The 25,003-nt window shown below is 48.6% G+C and overlaps 1 protein-coding gene across 3 annotated transcripts in view; it reads right to left on the minus strand.

Moving 5' to 3' along the window:
• LOC139234858 (annexin A4-like) overlaps window positions 1-8,523 on the minus strand; it is a 105,091-nt gene extending 96,568 nt beyond the window's left edge. For 2 of the 3 annotated variants that reach the window (XM_070865631.1, XM_070865629.1), the window contains exon 1: window positions 8,412-8,523. The gene's annotated coding sequence lies outside the window, so the exon portion shown is untranslated. Of the gene's footprint in view, window positions 1-8,343; window positions 8,366-8,411 lie in introns of those variants that run through there. The other variant, XM_070865630.1, reaches the window with a different exon arrangement.
• Between the last annotated feature and the right edge of the window lie 16,480 nt (window positions 8,524-25,003).

Below are 25,003 nucleotides of genomic sequence, written 5' to 3' on the forward strand. Positions count from 1 at the left end.
ATGGCCTCCTTCTCCGTTGTAAATTTCTATGTTTCTATCTTTCTGCACTATCCCCATAATCCCTTAATTCCCTTCGTTCCCAAAAATGTGTCGACCTGTCTTGAATATACTCAATGATTGGGCATCCACAGTCCTCTGGGGTAGAGAATTCCAAAGATTCACCACCCACTAAGTGAAGAAATCTCTCCTCATCTCAGTCCTAAATAGCTGACCCCTTATTTTGAGACGGTTTGTCCCTGGGGAACATCTTCTCAGCATTAACCCCGTCAAGCCCCTTAGGAATTTTATATGTTTCAATGAGAGTAACTCTCATTCTTCTAAGGTCTAGGGAATATAGGCCTAGTCTACGCAATTAGATCATGGCTGTTCTGTATCTTAACTACCTGCCTTGGTTCCATATCCCTCAACACCCTTTCCCAACAAAAATCTATCTTATCTCAGATTTGACATTTTCAACTGTCCCCCACCGCCCCCCCCCCCCCCCCCGCATCCCCCATCCTCCCCACCCCCCCAGCTTTTTGGGGGCGGTATTTCCAGATTTCCACTACGCGGTGTATGAATAAGCGCTTCCTGACATCACCCCTGGCTAAACTCAATGTTATTGTGTCAACATTTTATAATGCAAAAAGCAATTGCAGGCCGGTAGTCACTAGGGGGTGCTGCTGCAGTCCATCCAACTCCCTGGACAACTTGTGGCTAGACAACAGGTCCTTCAGTCAACGGATGAAACATTAAGAGGGATGATCAAAAGCTCATTCAAAGAGGATCTTAAAAGGATGAAAGGGAGGTGGGAAGGCAGAAGGGTTTAGGGAGGGGATTCCAGAGTGTGGGGCCCAGATGGCCAAAGGCAGGATAGGTTGAAAGGGGGAGGTGTGTACAAGAGGCCGGAGTCAGAGGAACGGAGCATGCAACACATTCTGCTCCTCCATGAACCTCACACAACACAAGAACGACTCTCATAGCATGCAGCAAAAATAACTTAAAGTTCACATTGAGTACAGGCCCATGGAGGAGCCGTGGCTGATCTTTTTGCCCTTCTCCTGCCCAGAGGCACCAAGGTCAACTGAGGTACATCCAGTTCCATTCCCAGCCGAGACCAGCGCTGGCCAGGTCAAACCTGGAACTTTCCCGATCTTTGTGTTGCATTAAAACATTGCTCAGTCCAAAAAAATAAACCGACTAAATGATTTTAATCAGGCATCGGCATAATGGAAACAAGCAGGACTGATGAATCGGTAGAGATGCTATTTTGGAATAGAGGACAGATTTTGGGACTAAACCCAACATTCTGCCATGATTTGTCTCATGCCCCCAAAGCATATTTGAAATGGTGGCAGTTTTCTGTCTAATAATGTTCATGCTGCGAGGAGGAATGACAAATTGAAAGAAATTAAAATTGGGCGGGTTCTATTCTAGGCGGGTAATCTGCTCTGCCCGAGCAATGGAACTGAAAATGAACCACCCGTGAGCCACATAGAATATCTCTCCTGAGCTTCTAAAGCAGGATACTCCGATTTACCCTGAACACCGAAAGAAATGCACAAGTATTATGAGGAAAATTAGCTGCACCAGCTGGTTGGTTGGCTCCGATGGCCTTTTTAGAAAATTTATTGGCTCCTCCAGTGCACGTCACTTTCCAGCAGCTTCATTGGCCATTGGTAAGCACATGAATTTTTTTTCATTTAAAATTAAAAATAAGCGTCTCAACCTTCCTAGTTCTGCCAGAAGCCATTACCACAGCCCAAACTGTTAGTCATCTAGCTAGCCCTCAAAGGCATCTATGTTATTCTAACCACTCTCTGGGTAAAGAAGTTTCTTCTGAATTCACCATTGGATTAATTCGTGAACATCTTATATTTATGGCCCCTCATTTCTGTCCGCCCTCCCCCCACCCCCCAGTGGAAACATCTTCCCTGCATCTACCCCATCAAAACCCCTCCATAATTTTAAAGACCTCGATCAAGTTACCCCCTCGGCCTTCTCTTTTTCTCATGAAAAGTGCCCAGCCTGTTCAGTCTTTCGCAATAGTTATAACCTCTGTTTTATTAAACAGTATAGTGTTGAAGGTTTTCTAGTCTGTGGTTCAAAGTCAATCATTAAGTTAAAAAAAAAATCAGTCCTTTCAGCATCAGTGATATCTTTTTATGGGTTTTATTTAAGTGATTTAAATATTTTTATTCTTAATTAATTTTTCGTGAGGAAAGATTTTCATGATTTTGTTAAATGGCTACTCCTACAGACCCAAAACACCTCCAAATCACAATACAATGACACATGCCATTTAACTTGCGTGTCTCACTTTTAATGATATTTTAAACACAAACACAGATCACTCCTTATCCTGAGGCACTCCTGCCACTGAGGGGGCTTCACACACAGATTTGATTTAGCTACAAACAAAAATCACGTGACTCACGAGATGCATTTTCAAAATAGTTTAAACACAAGCAAGGATCACCTGGTCATTCAATTTAAAAGGGACCCGTTGCACTGAGGCAACTTTCCATCAAACTGGACAGTCCAAGGAACCAGAAATGTTGGACAAAGATACATCCCAACATCATATAAAGAATGACCTGCATACTCTTTCCTCACCGCCAATGTACAAGATTCACATTCTTCTCCACACTTGCTCAAATTAGGGGGAATGGGAGCGACAAGGGGGGGGGGGGGAAGAGAAAGGGGAGCGACGGGGGGGGCAAGAAAGGGGAGCGACGGGGGGGGGGGAGAGAAAGGGGAGCGACGGGGGGGGGAGAAGAGAAAGGGGAGCGACAGGGGGGGGATAGAAAGGGGAGCGACAGGGGGGGGATAGAAAGGGGAGCGACAGGGGGGGGATAGAAAGGGGAGCGACAGGGGGGGGATAGAAAGGGGAGCGACAGGGGGGGGATAGAAAGGGGAGCGACAGGGGGGGGAGAGAAAGGGGAGCGACGGGGGGGGAGAGAAAGGGGAGCGACAGGGGGGGGAGAGAAAGGGGAGCGACGGGGGGGGAGAGAAAGGGGAGCGACAGGGGGGGGATAGAAAGGGGAGCGACAGGGGGGGGATAGAAAGGGGAGCGACAGGGGGGGGAGAGAAAGGGGAGCGATGGGGGGAGAGAGAAAGGGGAGCGACGGGGGGGGGGAGAGAGAAAGGGGAGCGATGGGGGGAGAGAGAAAGGGGAGCGACGGGGGGGAGAGAAAGGGGAGCGACGGGGGGGAGAAGAGAAAGTGGAGCGACGGGGGGGGGGGAAGAGAGAAAGTGGAGCGACGGGGGGGGGAGAGAGAAAGGGGAGCGACGGGGGGGGGGGGAGAAAGGGGAGCGACGGGGGGGGGGAGAAAGGGGAGCGACGGGGGGGGAGAGAGAGAAAGGGGAGCGACGGGGGGGGAAGAGAGAAAGGGGAGCGATGGGGGGAGAGAGAAAGGGGAGCGATGGGGGGGGGGGGAGAAAGGGGAGCGACGAGGGGGGGGGGGGAAGAGAGAAAGTGGAGCGACGGGGGGGGGAGAAGAGAAAGGGGAGCGATGGGGGGGAGAGAGAAAGGGGAGCGATGGGGGGGGAGAGAGAAAGGGGAGCGATGGGGGGAGAGAGAAAGGGGAGCGATGGGGGGAGAGAGAAAGGGGAGCGATGGGGGGGGGGGAGAGAGAAAGGGGAGCGATGGGGGGAGAGAGAAAGGGGAGCGACCAGGGGGGAGAGAAAGGGGAGCGACAGGGGGGGGAGAGAAAGGGGAGCGACGGGGGGGGAGAGAAAGGGGAGCGACGGGGGGGGGGGAAGAGAAAGGGGAGTGACTGGGGGGGGATAGAAAGGGGAGCGACAGGGGGGGGATAGAAAGGGGAGCGACAGGGGGGGGGGGAGAGAAAGGGGAGCGACAGGGGGGGGGGGAGAGAAAGGGGAGCGACAGGGGGGGGAGAGAGAAAGGGGAGCGACAGGGGGGGGAGAGAGAAAGGGGAGCGACAGGGGGGGAGAGAAAGGGGAGCGACGGGGTGGGGGGGGGGGAAAGAGAGAAAAATGAATATCTCGGGACAAACAGACACATATAGGCAGACAGAAATAAAATGCATCATCAGAGTCAGTGGGAGACACACACAGCAGAGAGAATACAATTGGAAGCAACTACTTATGTACAGACAGCGGAGAAATATCTATATACACACAAGAAAAAGCATTCAAGAGTCATCCGAAGTAAAGCAAGAGAGAGTCACACACACAGATAGTGTTAGAGAGCAACTATGACATGCACAGAGAGACAAAAAGAGTCGAGTACAAATGGACAGATCAGGAGACAGAAAAATTAGATAATGGAGGCAAACAGACAAATACAGGAACAAAGAGACACAAATATATCTTATACATATTTCACTCATACCCCCCCGGAGAGCATCATTAGGTTGCCAACTCTGGATGGACGTATTCCTGGAGGTTTCATCACATGACCTCCCACCATCCCGCCCAGTCAAACATTCGTTTTTTCCTTCCAATAGTTATTTTATAACTAATAACCAAAAGTGTTTAAAGAGAATGGTAAACACACAAGTCTTTTTTAAATGTCCCTCTGATTTTTCTCCTGAGTTTTCTAGTGACCAGGCGATTAATCTTTAATTCCTGGAGACTCCAGGACAATCCTGGAGGATTGGCAACCCCAGAATATCTCATATACGAGGTCGCCTAATTATTGGCTCAGAGAGTCTATCCAGTTAATAGCCGACCAGGAAGGCCCTACGAGAATAAGCACCCCATATTTCTGCACACAGCAAGTTTCAGGAGAGTTGTGGAAAGAAGAAAAAATGAAACAGCTAGCAGTCATTTGAGAATGCACATTACAAGTTGTACGGCATTCATCATCACTCAGAGTCCTTTCTGAGCAGCTTATTTTTATCTAACAACAATACTATCATCATCAAGAACTGGCAGGACTCCCAGTAACATCACCGGAACCAATAGTTTGCATTTAAAATTAATATTTACATTCAATTACTTAATCAAAAACTGCCATAAAAGAAAAAAGACTTGCATTTATATAGCGCCTTTCACGACCACCGGACGTCACAAAGCACTTTTCAGCCAATTAAGTACTTTTTGAAGTGTAATCGCTGTTGTCATGTGGGAAATGCGGCAGCCAATTTGCACACAGCAAGCTTCTACAAACAGCAATGTGATAATGACCAGATAATCTGCTTTTGTTATGTTGATTGAGGGATAAATATTGGCCAGGACACCGGGGATAACTCCCCTGCTCTTCTTCAAAATAGTTCCGCGGGATCTTTTACGTCCACCTGAGAGGGCAGACGGGGCCTCGGTTTAACGTCTCAACCGAAAGAAGGCACCTCCGACAGTGCAGCGCTCCCTCAGTACTGCATTGGAGTGTCGGCCTAGAATTTTGTGCTCAAGAGTCTGGAGTAGGACTTGAACTCACAACCTTCTGACTCAGAGGCAAGCGTGTCACCTTGGAGGAGCAATGACAAAACTTACAATTAATGAGTAATGCTGACCATAATTTAGTCACAATTATGATGGGACATGAGTTACTATCAGTCCACTCTCATTACATAGCCTATACTTCCTCCTTGGATATATAATCAGGCATTAACAAATTAGCAATCTGCCCCTCTCCTACATACATCGACTATATGCCATGTGGCATACACCAGGAACCTTTTGGTACCTTGCACAAGCAGCTGTACCATTAGACAGTGAGTGTTGGCAGGCTGTTCAACCATGGAAGGCGTCACAGCTGAGGCAGATACCGTCCTCATTCCAATATTCATACACTCCCAGTTCTGAGAGATAGATTTTTGGGCTCTTAGGGAATCAAGGGATATGGGGATCGGGCAAGAATGTGGAGTTGTAGTCGAAGATCCGTGATTTTCTTATTGAATGGTGGAGCAGGCTAGAAGGGCCGAATGGCTTACTCCTGCTCCTATTTTCTTATGGTAACTGGATAGCAATCACAAAGCAGGAAATCTGACTGATTTTCCCATTCCAAAAGAATGTGGAGGCCAAGGAATAGTAACGTCCCTGTTGTCACTTTGGCCGAGATCAGGGAATTCCACAGAGACTGGGAACTGAACTGGGAATGTGTACAGTCCAGCTACTCCCAACTTTGCCAACTGAAGATGGAGGGGGGTGTGGTGGGGAGAGGCCATAGCAGCAATATTCAACCCCCGGGGCCTAGTATGAAAGAGGCCCTCGTAACTTAGCAAGGACCACGGCAGTTTGAATAGCTACTGTGTTTCTTTAACAAATCAGGACAACAGCCGAGCTGTTCTAGTTCACATACTTTTTTCCCCCAACCTATTAAGAAAACAAAAATTATAGTCAAAATGGAAAATCTGACCCCATGGAGCAGACACACTCACAGTTTGTGCTGTGAATCATGAGATTGGGAGAAGGCAATAACCCGCCTTCGCTGCTCACATGGTCTAATATCTATAATTTGTGGGGAGTCAGAGTAAATTGTAATGACCGGTTCCTCACGAGGGATTGAAGTCTCACACTTGCTGCTACACAGCTTCACACCAGCACTCTGCGAATATAACAGCTTCTAAAAAAGGGACCTTTAATGGCAGAGCTCATGTTGGAGTTCAGCTGTGCATTTTAAGAGGGACCCAACCGAGTACTAACGGTTGTCGTAACTCGTTCTAAAAACATGCTGACATGACTGCCAGGCACCTGGTTCTTCGGTCATTAAAGTAATGATTGTAGTTTGGCTTTGAACTAGTTTACACCTGTTCTGAACGGAGCCAAGAGCGAGCTTTACTAGTTCCAACCAGTCTTTCGAACAGAAAGCGAGAAACAATCTAATCCCTAACCCAGACCCAAGAGTTATGGAAACTGTTTTTAAAAAATTACAAACTTAGCCCACCTGCCCGTAAAAAAAATGCAATATCCTACATGAGATGGAGTTTTTTAAAAAATCATTTGTTCGTAGGATGTGGGCATCAGTGGCAAGCATTTTTTGCCCATCACCAATTGCCCTCAAGAAGGTGGTGGCGAGCTCCCTTGTACAACTGAGTGTCTCACTGGGCCATTTCAGAGGGCAATTAAGAGTCAACCACATTGCTGTGGGTCTGGAGTCACATATAGGCCCAGACCAGGGTAAGGACGGCAGATTTCCGGCAGTGAACCAGATGGGGTTTTACGAAAATCCAGCAGTTTAATTACTGATACTAGCTTTTTATTCCAGATTTATTATAATTGAACTTAAATTCCCCAGCTGCCATGGTGGGATTTGAACTCATGTCTTTGGATCATTAATTTAGGCCTCTGGATTTACTAGTCCAGTAACATATGCTCCGGTCCCAGAGTATAATTGATAATTCAAGCCAGCATTTAATGAAATCCCAGAAGGAAAGTCGAAGCAAGTCCAATCCTTAATAACCTGGAGGTGCAATGTGTGTTGAAGCAGGCTGACCGAGCTCTCCCCATCCGGCTCTTCCCTCAAATATTTCAAGAACTAATGAATGCAATTGTCTAAAACGTGCTTGCGACCTTCCCCCTCCCGCCCGGCAGGTTTAATGCACCACACCACCTTTATATTTTGTAAGATAGGGTCAGACGAGGACCACATGAAATGTTCAGAGACTTCTGCGTGAAGCTACACTCACTTGCAATGGATTACTCATGCACACTGCACTGTTCTCAACTGAAGTGATTCTGTGCTGGAGGGGTGGGTTGAACTGTCTCTCGGTTGTCCAGGCGCAACCAGAATTCAGTTCAAGGCACCCACTCCTCAAACCAGAGCAAAGGGCAGCAACGCCAGATATTTAAAGAATACCCTTCATAGGATTAATGGGTCAAAGACCAACAACAAGGAGGCTGAACAGAACTGGTAAGTTGCCCACCCCTTCCTCCTGTGAGTTTCGTGTATGTTTCACTCGCGGGGATACAGTGTAACCAGAAGCGATACACTAACTAGTGGCGATACAGTGCAACCAGCAGGGATACAGTGCAATCAGAGGCAATACAGTGCAACCAGCGGCGATACACTGTAACCAACAGGGATACACTGTAACCAGCGGCGATACAGTGTAGCCAGAGGCGATACACAGTAACCAGCGGGGGATACAGCGCAGCCAGAGGCGACACACTGTAACCAGCGGGGGATACAGTGCAGCCAGAGGCGACACACTGTAACCAGCGTGGATACAGTGTAACCAGAGGCGATACACTGTGACCAGCGGGGGATACAGTGCAACCAGAGGCGATACAGTGTAGCCAGCGGCCCAGGCTATTGCTGAGGAGCAGAGACCTAATCCCAGCGCTCAGGAAACACGATCTATTTCAGACACTTCCACAAGGGGTTGGCGGACCGTGCGTGCCCTTCCTTGCGGGAAGGCAGATATAATTCCGAGCTGAGATCTGCAATTAACTCACGGTGCAGGAGAGACACGCCGTTGCTTAAAAAACGACCAGACTTTGATCCGAGGAACGCATTCACCTACCTGCCAACTGCTCCTGCAAAAGGTCTCCACCGATTAAAAATAAACCTGAGCAAACCTCCTTCTTCCTTTGGCTGAATCCGCCCTGTTGTTGCTCTGCTCTTGCTCAATGTGTCCCGCCCACACACCAACGTCAAAGCAAACACACAAGATTAGAAAATGGAATTGGGTCGTTCGTAGTTGCTCAAATACATCCTTTTTTTTAAAAAAAACATTCGTTTCATTGAAAAAGGAAGCTCCGGGATCTTGTTGCGAAAGGTCGAATTATCTCAGGGAAATTGTATAATTATTGGGGGGAGGAAAAAAAATAGCAATCCAATTGGCAGCATTGCTCATTTTGCCTTGAGGGCGTTTCCATGCTTTTCTTAAAATTAAAAAATTTAAGGGACACACATAAATACAAAAGATAATGTATTATACATGATACAACTTAGCCCTTTTGCTTTGTACTAGCATACCGTTTGCCATTTAATCAGCTGCCTTACACACTATCAGACCTTCCTTCTACTTTCCTCTCCTGCACTTGCATAAGAATATAGAAAGTTAAGAGGCAAAATTAAAAAGGATATTAGGAATGCTAAGAGAGAGCACGAGAAATTCTTGGCCAGTAAGATTAAGGAAAACCCTATTCTATAAATATATTAAGAGTAAGAGGGTAACCAAAGAAAGGGTTGGGCCTATTAGAGGCCATGAGGGTAATCTTTGTGCGGAGGCGGAAGATGTTGGTAGGGTTCTTAACGAATACTTTGCATCTGTTTTCACAAAGGAAAGGGGTAATGCAAGGCCAGCTGCGCAGCAGCCCAGCGAGGGCCCAACAAATGACTCACCAAAATCAGCATTTGAGCATTTGCACCGAGACGATCAACCAGGGAAAGGAAGGCCCAGATCTACTCATCTTGTAAATAGTTACATGATTTACTTTTTGGGGGGGGGGGAGGGGGGAGTGTTGTTATATATGTAAACCTGTAAATACCTTGTTTAACCACCAGAGGGCTCATCCTCTGGAGTCCCAAGGGATCCCACAATCCTTTGGGAGAACTATACATAACAAGGCCTCACAGGTTGGAGAGGCACTCTGGAGACCTGAATAAAAGACTATGGTCACATGTTACTTTGAGCTCACAGTATCTGGTCAGATTCTTTATGCAAGACACAACACAGAGGGTGGTGAATCTCTGGAATTATCTACCCCAGATGGCTGTGGAGGCTCAGTCATTGAGTATATTCAAAACAGAGATCGATAGATTTTTGGATATTAAGGGAATCAAGGGATATGGGGTTATTGCAGGAAAGTGGAGTTGAGATCGAAGATCAGCCATGATCTCATTGAATGGCAGAGCAGGCTCAAGGGGCCGAATGGCCTACCCCTGCTCCTAATTCTTATGTTCTCATTCTTATACTGCTATCAAGAAGGAGTGTGATATTCTGGATGAAATAAATATAGTGAGAGAGGAAGTATTAAGGGGTTAAGCAGCTATGAAAGTAGATTAGTCCCCAGGCACGAATGAAATGAATCCCAGGCTGTTGAGCGAAGTAAAAGAGGAAATAGCAGAGGCCTTGACCATCATTTTCCAGTCCTCTTTGGATCTGGGCATGGTGCTGGAGGATTGGAGGACTGCTAATGTTGTACCCTTGTTTAAGAAGGAAGAAAGGGATAGACCGAGTAATTACAGGCCTGTCAGCCTAACCTCAGTGGTGGGAAAATTATTGGAAAAAATCCTGAAAGACACGATAAATCTGCATTTGGAAAGGCAAGGATTAATTAGGGACAGTCAGCACAGCTTTGTTAAGGGAAGATCGTGTTTGACTAACCTGATTGAATTTTTTGAGAAGGTAACCAAGAGGGACAATGAGGGTAGTGCATATGATGTAGTATATATGGACTTTAGCAAGGCTTTTGATAAGGGTTCCACATGGTAGACTGGTCATGTAGATTAAAGCTCTTGGGATACAGGGCAAAGTGGCAAGTTGGATCCAAAATTGGCTTGGAGGTAGGAAGCAAAGGGTTATGATTGATGGATGTTTTTGTGATTGGAAGGATGTTTCCAGTGGGGTTCCACGGGGCTCAGTACTGGGTCCTTTGCTTTTTGTGGTATATATCAATGATTTAGATTTGAATATAGGAAGTATGATTAAGAAGTTTGCAGACAACAATAAAATTGACTGTGTGGTTGATAATGAAGAGGAAAGTCATGGGCTGCAGGAGGATATCAATCTACTGGTCAGGTGGGCAGAGCAGTGGCAAATGGAATTTAATTCAGAGAAGTGTGAGGTGATGCACTTTGGGAGGGCTAATAAGGAAAGGGTATACACATTAAGCAGTAGGCCACTTAATAGTGTAGATGAACAAAGGGACCTTGGAGTGCTTCACCACAGATCCCTGAAAGTAGCAGGCCAGGTGGATAAGGTAGTTAAGAAGGCATACAGAATGCTTGCCTTTATTGGCCAAGGCATAACATATAAGAGCAGGGAGATTATGCTTAATTTGTATAATACTTTGGTTAAGCCACAGCTGGAGTACTGCGTGCAGTTCTGGCCGCCGTATTATAGGAAGGATGTGATTGCACTAGAGAGGGTGCAGAGGAGATTTACTAGGATGTTGCCTGGAATGGAGAGTCTTAGTTATGAGGACAGATTGGATTGGTTGGGTTTGCTCTCATTGGAACAGAGGAGGTTGAGAGGAGACCTCATTGAAGTGTACAAAATATTGAGGGACCTGGACATAGTGGATAGTAAGGGTCTATTTCCATTGGTGGAGGGGTCTATTACGAGGGGGCATAGTTTTAAGGTGGTTGGTGGAAGGTTTAGAGGGGATTTGAGTGGGGGGACTTCTTTACGCAGAGGGTTGTGGGGATCTGGAGCTCGTTGCCTGGAAGAATGGTGGATGCAGAAACCCTCATCACTTTTAAGAGATAGTTGGATGGGCACTTAAAGTGCAGTAACCTTGTTGGATGGCGCAGATATAATGGTAAGTACTGTAGGGAATAGAATACAGCCAGGGTGATCTCCTGGACTAGTTTTGATTTCCTGGATGGGTCGGAGAGGAATTTTCCCAGATTTTTTCTCCCTATATTGGCCTGGGTTTTTATCTGTTTTTTACCTCTCACATGGCTCCGGTTGGGGTGGAGTGTAGAATGTTTCAGTATAAGGGGTGTCGAAGTTGTGTGAGGTGGACTGGTTGGGCTGGGTGCTCTTTGCCTTTCCGTCATTGGTCATAGGTTTATATGTAACCTTTAGGGCTGCTCACTAAGTGCCTTGCAGCTCTTTGTCGGCCGGTGCAGACAGGATGGGCCGAAATAGCCTACTTCTGTGCTGTAAATCTCTATGTTGCTATTGTCATGTATGTGACCATCATGCACCGGTAATCTTCATGTAACTGTAACCTTCATGCAACTCCTGTACACTGTACTTATACCCTAGAAATGCACACCCTGACCACAGGGGATGAATTTGCAGGAGACACTCCTCACCTGGCTTTCCAGGTATAAAAGGGGAGGCCTCACCCAGGTTCAGCATTCTTTGGTCCTGGGAATAAAGGTTAAGGTCACAGAGCGACTGTGTCTGCAATCCATGTCTTGTGAGAATTTGTAGTACGGTGCAGGGGCACCACATTTGGCGACGAGAAACGGGAATCACCGAACCACAAAAATAACCACTGGTAGCACAGAAGAACATTACTGTGTGGGTGAGAACTGGGACGACTTCATGGAAAGACTCCAGCAGAGCTTTGTCACGAAGGACTGGCTGGGAGCGACAGCGGCTGACAAGCGGAGGGCGCATCTACTGACCAGCTGCGGACCACAGACATATGCACTGATGAAAGACCCGCTCACACCCCAAAAGCCAGCGGACAAGTCCTTTGAAGAGCTCAGCCAGCTGATTAGTGAGCATCTCAAGCCGGCGAGTAGCGTACGCTTGGCCCGGCACCGGTTCTACACACACCGGCGTCGGGAGGGACAAAACATCTCGACTCTGTAGGTTCACAGACGCCTGCAGGAGGGAGATGTTAAGAGATTTCTTCATTGAGGGCATTAATCAGGAAGCTCATAAAGACCAAGGACTTGACTTTAGAAGGGGCGGCGTTGATCGCTCAGACCTTCATGGCAGGGAAAGAGGAGACCAAGATAATTTACACGAGCAGCCCTGGTCCCAACGTGGCGATGGACCAGGGAGCTAACATGGTGAATGCGGCTCGGGACCCCGCAGGCAGGCAAGGGCATTTCAAAACCGCCCAGGCAGCAACAGACTTTAGGGTGGGCCTGCAGCAGGGACAATGGAAAGGGGATCGGTAATTCACGCCATCACGAGGAACAATGTGTCCTGCAATGGGACCATTAACACCCACCATCAGAGTGCTTAGAAACAACCAATGGGCAATCAGAGAGGAATGCCTGGCAACAGTCCCTTTGTTAACAACAATCTCAGCTCATGCTGGAGGTGCGGGGGTAGACATACTGTGAAAAGCTGCAGGTTTCAGCAATATACCAGTAGGATTTGTAACGTCAGTGGACACTTGGCCAGGATGTGCAAAAAGGCTGTCGCGAGGCTAATCTGGGAGACAGAGGAACCAGAGGAAGGGTCTGCAATGCAGAATGATGCCTGGGGAAAAGCCATGGATGCTGAAGTTCAGCGGGTTCATGTGGCTGACGTCCACAGTTCATACACTAAAACGCCTCCCATGATGATGAAAGTTTTATTGAATGGCATCCCGGTGCACATGGAGCTGGATACGGGAGCTAGCCAGTCACTTATGAGTGCCCAACAATTTGAGAGACTATAGCCACACAGAGCTAGCAGGCCCAAATTGGAACGCATTGAGACGCAGCTACAGACGTACACCAAAGAGATCATCCCAGTGCTGGGCAGTGCAAACTTGGTGGTAATACATAATGGATTACAGAACCGGCTGCCACTCTGGATCGTCCCGGGAAATGGTCCCGCGCTCTTGGGGAGGAGTTGGCTAGCTGAGATGAATTGGAAATGGGGGGATGTGCACGCCATTTCATCTGTGGAGCGGAGTTCATGCTCACAGGTCCTACAGAAATTCGGTGTCGGAACGTTCAAGGGCACGAAAGTAGTGATACGCATCACTCCGGACGCCAGACCAGTGCACCACAAAGCCAGAGCGGTGCCGTATGTGATGCGTGAGAAAATTGAAAGTGAATTGGACAGGCTGCTCAGAGAGGGCATCATTTCGGCCGTTGAATTCAGCGACTGGGCAAGTCCCATCATTCCTGTCCTTAAAGCGGATGGCTCGGTCAGGATTTGTGGCGACTACAAAGCCACCATCAGCCGAGTGTCGATGCAAGACCAATACCTGCTCCCGAGAACGGAGAACCTTTTTGCCACACTGGCAGGTGGCAAGCTGTTCACGAAGTTGGACCTCACTTCGGCCTACATGACTCAGGAACTGGCTGAAGAATCCAAGCTTCTGATCACCATCACAACGCACAAGAGATTATTTATCTACAACAGGTGTCCGTTTGGCATTCGTTCGGCGGCAGCCATCTTTCAGAGAAACATGGAAAGCTTGCTCAAATCCATTCCTGGAACAATCGTATTCCAAGACAACATCTTTATAACAGGTCGAGACACCGAGCAACACCTCCACAACCTGGAGGAGATGCTACGCCGACTGGACCGAGTAGGCTTGCGGTTGAAAAAGCCCAAGTGTGTGTTTTTGGTCACAGAGGTCGAGTTTTTGGGCAGGAAGGTTGCTGCAGACGGGATCCGACCCACTGAATCAAAAACGGAGGCGATCCGCCGGGAGCCCAGGCCTGGCAACACGTCGGAGTTGCGATCATTCCTGGGACTTTTGAACTATTTCGGGAACTTTCTGCCGAACTTAAGCACATTGTTGGAGCCGTTACACATGCTCCTTCGTAAAGGTTGTGAATGGCTTTGGGGGACTGCCAAGAATGGACTTTCAATAAGGTGAGGAACCTGCTGTGTTCTAACAAACTGTTGACTTTGTATGATCCCTGTAAAAAAACTGGTTTTAACATGCGATGCATTATCCTACGGGGTTGGGTGTGTGTTGCAGCAGGGTAATGATGACGGCCAACTCCAACCGGTGGCTTATGCCTCCAGGTCGCTCTCCCAGGCAGAGCGTGGATATGACATGGTCGAAAAGGAAGCACTCGCTTGTGTTTACGGTGTGAAAAAGATGCACCATTATCTTTTCGGTGGACAGTTCGAGCTAGAAACAGACCACAAGCCGTTAACATCCCTGTTGTCCGACAGCAAGGCTGTCAATGCCAATGCGTCAGCTCGCATACAGCGATGGGCCCTCACGCTGGCTGCATATGACTACACCATACGGCACCGGCCAGGCACCGAAAATTGTGCTGACGCGCTCAGCAGGCTCCCACTGGCCACCACCGAGGGGCCAGCGGAGCAAAACGCTGAGATGGTCATGGCCATTGAGGCTTTTGACACCGCAGGCTCCCCCATCATAGACTGCCAGATCAAACTCTGGACCAACAGAGACCCCCTCCTATCCATGGTAAAGAAATGTGTCCTGACTGGGGATTAGGCGCCCGCACACATGCGTGTCCCGAGGAGGTCAGACCGTTTCAGAGACGGATAGATGAGCTCTCCATCCAAGCCTGCTATGGGGCAGCCAGGTTGTCATACCCCAGAAAGGAAGGGAAACATTCATCAGGGAACTCCACAGCGAGCACCCTGGCATCGTGTTAATGGAGGCCATTGCCCGGTCACATGTATGGTGGCCGGGGATTGACTCAGACCTGGAACACTGGGTTCGCAGGTGCACGATGTGTGCCCAGCTGGGCAATGCCCCCAGGGCGGCCCCACTCAGCCCGTGGCCCTGGCTCACCAGGCCATGGTCACGTATTCACGTAGACTATGCGGGCCCGTTCATGGGGAAAATGTTCCTGATCATTGCCGATGCATACTCGAAATGGATCGAGTGCATCATATTAAACTCGTGCATGGCATCCATCACCGTGGAGAGTCTGCATACGGTTTTCGCGACTCAAGGCTTGCCGGACATCCTGGTCAGCAACAATGGCCTGTGTTTCACCAACTATGAATTCCAGGAGTTTATTTCGGGCAATGGTATCAAACACGTACGGACAGCACCATTCAAGCCGTCTTCCAATGGTCAGGCGGAACGTGCGGTCCAAGTCATAAAGCAGGGCATGCTACGCATCCAAGGACCCTCCCTTCAGTACCGCCTATCACGCCTCCTGCTGGCCTACAGGTCCCGCCCGGACTCGCTCATGGGAGTCCCGCCAGCGGAACTCCTCATGAAGCGCACGCTTAAAATGCGGCTGTCCCTCATCCACCCAGCCCTGGCAGACATTGTTGAGGGCAAGCGCCAGTCCCAAACCGAGTTCCATGATCGAAACTCAAGGGGGAGGTGTATAGAAATGGATGACCCGGTATTTGTTCTTAACCATGCTTTGGGACCCAAGTGGCTTGAGGGCACAGGAATTGGCAAAGAAGGAAATAGAGTCATAGTGGTCAGACTAAACAATGGGCAGATATGCCGCAAACACTTGGACCAAGCAAAGCAAAGGTTCAGCATAGACACGGAGGAACCTGAAGAAGAACATGAGATGTCACCCACACCACTGCCAGTGGATGAGCAACAAGGACAGCCCTCAGCATGCACAGTCCCTGCGGCCAGCCCGGACAGGCCGGAATCACCTCAATGACAGAGACGCGTGCCAAGGCTCAGTCACCAGGGCCACAACTGTGGCGCTCCACGAGAGAGCGTCAACCACCTGAAAGACTTAACCTTTGACACAAAAAAACGTAAGGGGGGAGGTGATGTCATGTATGTAACCATCATGCAATGGTAATCTTCATGCAACTCCCGTACACTGTATTTATAGCCTAGAAATGCACACCCTGACCACAGGGGGTGAACTTGCGGGAGACACCCCTCACCTGGGTTTCCAGGTATAAAAGGGGAGGTCACACCCAGGGTCAGCACTCCTTGGTCCTGGGAATAAAGGTTAAGGTCACAGAGTGACTGTGTCTGCAGTACATGCCTCGTGTGAATTTGTAGTAAGATGCAGGGACACCACATCGAAAAACAACAACTTTTACTTATATAGCGCCTTTAAAGTAGTGAAACATCCCAAGGCGCATTACAGGAGTATTATGAGACAAGAAATTTGACACTGAGCCACATAAGGTGAAATTAGCGCAGGTGACTAAAAGCTTGGTCAAAGAGGTAGGTTTTAAGAAGCGTCTTGAAGGAGGAAAGTAAGGTAGAGAGGCGGAGAGGTTTAGGCAGGGAGTTCCAGAGCTTGGGGCCCAGGCAACAGAAGGCACGGCCACCAATGGTTGAGTGATTAAAATCGTGGATGTTCAAGAGGCCAGAATTGGAGAAGCACAGATATCTCGGCGAGTTATGGGGCTGGAGGAGATTCAATCAATCAATCAATCATAGGTGGTCCCTTGAACGAGGATGACTTGCTTCCATGAATTCACAGGAGTTTCGACAAAGGATCTGATGTTCCAGTCCTGAACTCCAATTGAGGGGGTGGAAGATGCCTATGCGTGAATTTTTTTAACGTGTGGTGACCGTTGCACACCAGCCACCACACGGGCTTGACAGAACTAGGCCTTCATCCAGTGGCAAGGGTTAACCGGGATGACTGGAGATCTGCTCTGCTGCACAGACCTAGTGCGCACACATATCGCAGTGTGGGCTGGGCCCGTGCTGCCCCTGGGCCCTCGGCTCTTCTGGGCCCCGTGCCGTCATCTGTCGCACCTCCGCCACGATCTCTCGCCGCTCCTCCGCCATAAACATTCACCGCACCTCCGCCACAATATCTCACTGTTCCTCCGCCACAATCTCTCACCGAACCTCTGCCACGATCTCTCGCCGCTCCTCCACCATAAACATTCACTGCATCTTGCCACAAACACTCGACGCTCATCCGCCCCGAACTTCCCACTCCTCTGTACTTGGGCCCCGCCAATGTTTCTGCCCACGCTCCAAAACGGCGACGAGGGTTTTGCTGACGTCACCCAGTCGCCCGTCTCAAAATCGTCGCACACTTGGAGCAGCTCGCGCTGGAGGTTGAAGTGGTATGCCGCTCCAGTTCTTTTATGGCCCGACCTGTGGAGTTGTTCTCTCGCCTTCTAATACCCTGCAAATAAATGGTGGTTACAAACATTGTTATAGAATAGAAATTCAGACCAGACAGTTCTAGATTCTATAGAACATTCTGTCCCTCCTAAGCTTGGGGCAAACTCCAGAGCTGCAGGTTGCTGTTCGGGGCTTGAGGCCCACACCAGGTGTATGTGAAGCGGATAATGCGGAGTGTTGTCTCGCGGGCCGGCGAGCGGGGCCTGGGCCCGCACTGGGTGTGTGTGAAGCCTGCGTCCTCCCCCCCCGGGGTTTATTAACTCTCTCCCTCTGCCCATCTCTCACCCGCTGCCTCCAGGAGGAGATTACAGAGATAGCATAACTTCAGAGCTGGATCTAGATTTGACTCCAGAATGGAGCAGTTTGAAACCCGCTGAGGGAGGAAGTCTCACATTGTGGTCCACAACTCCTGGTGTCAAACCAGGTTTCAAACGAGTATCAGGTATCGTCTGGGTACTTTATAAACTTACATAGAGTCTTTGTAATATTTTGAGGGTGTGGCTCTCCCTCGAACTGTACTGCCGAGGAATAAGCTCGGTGTATGTGTAGATGCTCTCTGCATGGGTCCGAGAATTCGATTGGGAGCCACATAGTATATCCAGTCTGATGCCTGAAGTAATAAACACAACGGGAGAAAGATGTGTTCACGGGTCTTGTGAATGAAAAGCTTTGTAGGGGGTTGATATCACTGAAAGGCACATAAACTATAACAGTTTCCAACACCCATTCCAAAAATATCTCCTATAAATAACTCTAAGGTTCAACAAATCCGTGCCATAAGAGTGGTTAAAAAAAGTTAACTAAGTCAAGCACTGACAACTGCAACTAAAAATAAACTCATATTCTGCCAAGGAGAAATCCCTTCTCCCTCCCACCCCCTCTCCTACCCAGGGGAGTGATTAACCACGGGACGGATGGGGCTGCAGCCCCAGGCCCACCAAACAACATAGACCCATCAAATAAATGTAGGAAAAAAATATAAGGCCTCCAAAATAGGCTGTATAGAATAGACAATAAGAGAAGAAAAACAAGACTAAGGACAATAGATTCACTTGTTTATACCTATATACACGAATGTACCTATATACAGAAGTGCCTATATACACTAATGTACCTATATACAGAAGTACCTATATATACTAATGTACCTATGTACAGAAGTACCTATATACACTAATGTACCTATATACAGGACAGAATATGTACTAGCCTGTATCATTTCACATGTTATTGAGAGAAATTTGCATATATGTATAGAAATCTAATATTGCAATGTTGCCAGAACCAGAATATATACCTACTTGATACAGAATTTTTGCTTCCATTATTGAATATACTGGTCTATGTTTTTAGACTCGGAATCATATATGTAATGTAATGAACATGAACAAACATAACTATAGTCATTTTGCCCCCGGCCCATCAGGCCCTGCTCCTACCCTACCTCTCCTAAAGAGAAAGAAGCAGAATGGGCCTATACGCTCTGGAGTTTAGAAGAATGAGAGGTGATCTAGTTGAAACATACAAGATTCTGAGGGGGATTGACAGGGTAGATGCAGAGAGGTTGTTTCCCCTGACTGGAGAGTCTAGAACGAGGGGGCACAGTCTCGGGATAAGGGACTGAAATGATGAGGAATTTCTTCACTCAGAGGGTTGTGTATCTTTGGAATTCTCTACCCCAGAGGGCTGTGGATGCTCAGTCGTTGAGTATATTCAAGGCTGAGAGCAACAGATTTTTGAACTCTAAGGGAATCAAGGGAAATGGAGATTGGGCTGGAAAGTGGAGTTGAGGTAGAAGATCAGCCGTGATCGTACCGAATGGTGGAGCAAGCTCGAGGGGCCGTGTGGCCTTCTCCTGCTGCTAATTCTTATGTCCTTAGAACATCTTCAATTGTTTGGTTTATGGGCTGTTTCTCAAATTCTGCCCTGTTGAGCATCCCTGATTATAACTGCTCATCCTTTGGTGGTCGTGCCTTCAGCTGCCTGGGCTCCAAGCTCTGGAACTCCCTCCCTAAACCTCTCCGCCTCTCTACCTCTCTCTCCTCCTTTAAGATGCTCCTTAAAACCTAACTCTTAGACTAAGCTTTTTGTTATCTGCCATAATTTCTTCTCATGTGGCTCAGTGTCAAATGTATTTGTTTTGTCTTATAATACTCCTATGAAGCGCCTGGGACGTTTTACTGCATTAAAGGTGCTATATAAGTGTTGTGTATGCAATAACTGTTAAACTGAGTACTGTTTAACTCCAAGAGGTATGACCTTGGCTCTGCTTTATTAAGGCCCAAAGTGACTAATATACAAAATGGCTGGCCTTTTATACTTGGGCTGCACACATGTGCGTGGCCTCCAATAGTGACGCCATCTAGTGGCTAGTGATCCCAAAAGTTCATACATGACATAAGAACATAAGAAATAGGAGCCGGAGTAGGCCATACGGCCCCTCGAGCCTGCTCCGCCATTTAATATGACCATGGCTGATCTGATCATGGACTCAGGTCCACTTCCCCGCCCAGTCCCCATAACCCCTTATTCCCTTATCGGTTGAGAAACTGTCTATCTCTGTCTTAAACTTATTTAATGTCCCAGCTTCCACAGCTCTCTGAGGCAGTGAATTCCACAGATTTACAACCCTCTGAGAGAAGAAATTCCTCCTCATCTCAGTTTTAAGTGGGCGGCCCCTTATCCTAAGATCATGCCCTCTAGTTCTATTCTCCCTTATCAATGGAAACATTCTCTCTGCATCCAGCTTGTCAAGCTCCCCATTGTCTTTATAGGTTCAGTCTCTCAGTCGGTCTATGCTCTCATGTGGAGCATCTGAGTTGTGGTTCAGTTGTTTGCCTTGGTGTCTGTTTTACTTTGGGTGTGGTTGCTGGTATCTTGCCTGGGCTGTCTGTTTCGATTGGTGTGATTGTTGTTGACTCGCCTGGGCTGTCTGTTGGGATTGCCCTTTCCTCAGGTTGTTACCTCTGTCTGTCCACCAGGTGAGGTGCGAGTTCCACATTGTAGTCTGCCTCTGGTTCCGCAGTGTTGTTGGTAAATCTGCTTTTGACTTGATCTACCTGCCTCCGGCAGGTTTTGCCATTGTCCATTTGTACTACCAGTAGCCTGTTTCCTTCCTTGCCCGTTACTGTCCCTGCAAGCCATTTGTGACCCCTGCCATCATTTAGTACAAACACTTTGTCCCCTATCTCATTCCATCTCCCCCCTCGAATTTCTGTCATGGTACTCAGTCAGCTTACGGCGCTTTGCCTCAACGATTTTGTGCATGTCTGGGAGGATTAATGAGAGCCTTGTTTTTAAAGTCCTTTTCATCAACAGTTGCGTGGGGGGGATCCCAGTCAGTGAGTGCGGACGAGATCTGTATGCCAGCAGCAGTCGTGACAGGTGACCCTGCAGCGTGGGACCTTGGATGTTAAGCATGCCTTGTTTAATGATTTGCACTGCTCTCTCCGCCTGGCCGTTGGAGGTCGGCTTGAACGGTGCCGTCTTGACGTGATTTATGCCGTGGTCAATCATAAAGTCTTGGAATTCTGTGCTGGTGAAGCACGGACGAATGTCACTGACCAATATGTCAGGGATTCCGTGTGTTGCAAACATGGTTGCGAGGCTCTCCACAGTGGTGGAGGTTGTGCTCGAGTTTAAAATGGTGCATTTGATCCACTTTGAAAATGCATCCACAACTACGAGGAACATTTTGCCCATGATTGGGCCCGCATAGTCTACGTGCACCCGCGACCACGGTTTGGTTGGCCAGGACCAGGGGCTCAGTGGAGCCTCCCTGGGGGCATTGCTGAGTTGGGCACAAATGGTGCACCTTCGGACGCAGAGCTCCAGCTCTGCGTCAATACCAGGCCATCAGACGTGGGATCTGGCTATGGCCTTCATGAGAAGGATCCCCGGGTGCTCGCGGTGGAGCTCCCGGACAAATGCCTCTCTGCCTCGCAGAGGCATGACTACTCGGCTGCCCCACATCAGGCAGTCTGCTTGTAGTGATGCTCATGCATGCACCTGTGAAAGGGTTTTAATTCCTCGGGGCAGGCATCGTGAGCCTCTGCCCAGTCACCGGTTAGGACACATCTTTTCACTAAGGATAACGTGGGGTTGCTGGCCGTCCAGGCTCTGATTTGGCGAGCTGTCATGGGCGAACCTGTGGATTCAAAGTCATTGATTACCATGACTATCTCACAGTCCTGTTCATCAGACCCTTCCGTGGTCGCCAGGGGTAGCCTGCTGAGCGCGTCGACACAGTTGTCTGTACCTTATGGTATAGTCGTAGGACGCCAGCATGAGTGCCCACCGTTGAATTCGCGCCGAGGCGTTGGCGTTTATTGCCTTGCTCTCGGATAGGAGGGATGTGAAGGGCTTGTGGTCAGTTTCTAACGCGAACTTGGCCCCGAAAAGGTATTGGTGCATCTTTTTGACAACGTACACGCACGTGAGCGCCTCCTTCTCGAACATTCCGTACCCGCGCTCTGCCCGCGAAAGTGACCTGGAAGCATAAGCTATGGGTTGTAATTTGCCCGCACTATTGACATGTTGCAAAACGTACCCGACCCCATACGCTGATGCATCGCATGTGAGAACTAGCTTTTTACCTGGGTCAAAGAAAGTCAAAATACTGTTGGAACACAGAAGGTTGCGTGCCTTATTGAAGGCGCGTTCCTGGGCGTCCCCCCAAAACCAATCGCACCCCTTCCTGAATAGCACGTGGAGAGGCTCCAGCAGCGTGCTTAAGTTCTGCATAAAGTTCCTAAAGTAATTGAGTAGCCTGAGAAAGGCGCGCAGTTCTGAGACATTCCGGGTCCTGGGTGCCAGGCGAATTGCTTCTGTTTTGGACTCTGTTGGGCGGATTCCATCAGATGCAATCCTTCTGCCCAAAAATTCAACCTCGGGAAACAGGCACTTGGATTTCTTGACTCGTAGGCCTACCAATCCAACCGCTTTAGTACTTCCTCCAAATTACGGAGATGGGAGTCGGTGTCCCTGCCGTGATAAGTATGTCGTCTTGAAATACAACCGTCCCCGGGATGGACTTGAGCAGACTCTCCATGTTGCTGGAATATGGCAGCTGCCGACCTGATGCCGAATGGGCATCGATTGTACATGAAAAGGCCTCGATGTGTGTTGATGGTGGTGAGTAGCTTGGATTCCTCGGTCAATTCTTGCATCATATACGCAGATGTGAGGTCTAATTTTGAGAAAAGTGTACCTCCAGCCAAAATGGCAAATAAGTCCTCCGCTCTGGGCAGCGCGTACTGGTCCTGTAGGGATACTCTGTTTATAGTCCCCACAGATTCGTACGGATCTATCAGGCTTCATGACTGGGACAATGGGACTTGCCCAGTCGCTAAATTCCACAGGTGATATAATGCCTTCCCGCAGAAGCCTGTCTAGTTCGTGTTCAATCTTTTCCCTCATCACATAGGGTACAGCTCTGGCCTTGTGATAGACTGGTCTAGCATCCTGTGTGATGTAGATTTTGACTTTGGTCCCTTTGAAAGTGCCAACACCTGGCTGAAAGAGATGTTCAAATCGCTTTATAACTGTTGAGCAGGAGGTCCGTTCCTCTAATGACATGGCATGGACATCATCCCATTTCCAGTTTAGTTTTGCCAGCCAGCTTCTCCCCAGCAGTGCTGGGGGGGTCTCCAGGGACAATCCACAGGGGAAGTCGGTTCACTGTCCCTTTGTGTGTGACAGAGAGCATGGCGCTGCCAAGGACTGGTACGATTTCTTTGGTATAGTTCCTTAGTGTGGTGTCGACCCTTGTGAGTTTTGGTCTGTCTCTTTTATGCGGCCACAGTTGTTCAAATTGTTGAGCGCCCATGAGAGATTGACTCGCTCCCGTATCCAGCTCCATGTTGACAGATATCCCGTTGAGTAGGACCCTCATCATTATAGGAGAGGTCCTGTTGTAGGAGCAGCGGCCATTGATCGTGTTGACCCGCTGTACACCAGTGTCCCGGATACTGTCCCCACCATCTTCTGGTCCGCTTTCCGACCCATCCGATTCGTATACCAGCCGAGCTGCCGTTTTTTTTGCACATGCGGGCCAAATGCCCTGTATATTCACAGTTTCTGCAAACAGCCTGCTGAAATCGACATCCCCTTGCCGAGTGTTCCATTGTTCAAAGAGTTTCCAAAGAATGAGCTGCGTCTGGCTGATCTCTCTTGAGCTTCTCTCAGTTTGTAGTTGATTGCTCACATTGTGGGTTGATGAGGTGTGAACGGCCGTTCCTGTGGCCCTTGATGGCTTCTGCTTGCTGTCGAGAGCCTGTTCTCCCGGTTTTGTCTGTGTGTGGGGGCAGCAGCTTGTTTAGTGCTGTGAACTTCTTATTCCAATATTTCGTTAGTTGTCGTACCTGCATTGTAAATCAACCTCGTTTCTTCTTCCCCTACCAAGAATGTCTGTGCTGCTGCCTCTAAGGTCAGGTTCTTGGTCTCTATGAGCTTTCAGAATATGCCTGCATGGCCTATTTCTTCAATGAAAAAGTCTCTCAGCATTTCTCTCCTCAGTTCATCGGAGAACTTACATAAACTATCCAACCTCTGAAGTTCCGCCACGAAGTCGGGTATGCTCTGGCCCACACAGCGTCTCTAGTTGTAGAACCTGTGCCTGGCCATGTGTAGGCTGCTCGCTGGCTTCAGGTGGTCTCTTACCAGTGTGCTCAATTCTTCAAACGACTTGCTTGCTGGTTTCTCGGGTGCCAACAGATCCTTCATTAAAGCATATGTTTTCGAGCCACAGCTGGTCAAGAGTTGGGCTCTTCTCTTGTCTGCCTTATCGTCGCCTAACCAGTCTTTGGTTACAAAACTTTGCTGGAGCCTTTCTATAAAGTCCTCCCAATTGTCTCCCGCATTGTACTTTTCATCTGATCCGTTGTTCGCCATTCTGTGGATTCTGTAATCCCATCCTTGTCGCCACTGTAAAGTCCTGTCCCCTCAGTACAGATTCACACGAGGCATATAGTGAAGTCAAGGTCACTCTGGACCTGCACCTTTATTTCACAGCTCTGGAATGCTGCACTTGCCTGAGACCTGTCCTTATATACCTGTCTCTTGCAAGTGCACCCCTGGTGGTAAGGTATGCTGGTGGTTACAGGTCATATCTTATTACAGTCATGTATAGCATGTTAGGATACAGTTATATATAATAATGTAAGATACATGACAGAGATCAACAGATTTTTGAACTCTAAGGGAATCAAGGGAAATGGAGATTGGGCTGGAAAGTGGAGTTGAGGTAGAAGATCAGCCGTGATCGTACCGAATGGTGGAGCAAGCTCGAGGGGCCGTGTGGCCTTCTCCTGCTGCTAATTCTTATGTCCTTAGAACATCTTCAATTGTTTGGTTTATGGGCTGTTTCTCAAATTCTGCCCTGTTGAGCATCCCTGATTATAACTGCTCATCCATTGGTGGTCGTGCCTTCAGCTGCCTGGGCCCCAAGCTCTGGAACTCCCTCCCT

The sequence above is a fragment of the Pristiophorus japonicus genome, chromosome 22 (assembly GCF_044704955.1).
Source record: "Pristiophorus japonicus isolate sPriJap1 chromosome 22, sPriJap1.hap1, whole genome shotgun sequence".
NCBI classification, from domain to species: Eukaryota; Metazoa; Chordata; class Chondrichthyes; family Pristiophoridae; genus Pristiophorus; species Pristiophorus japonicus.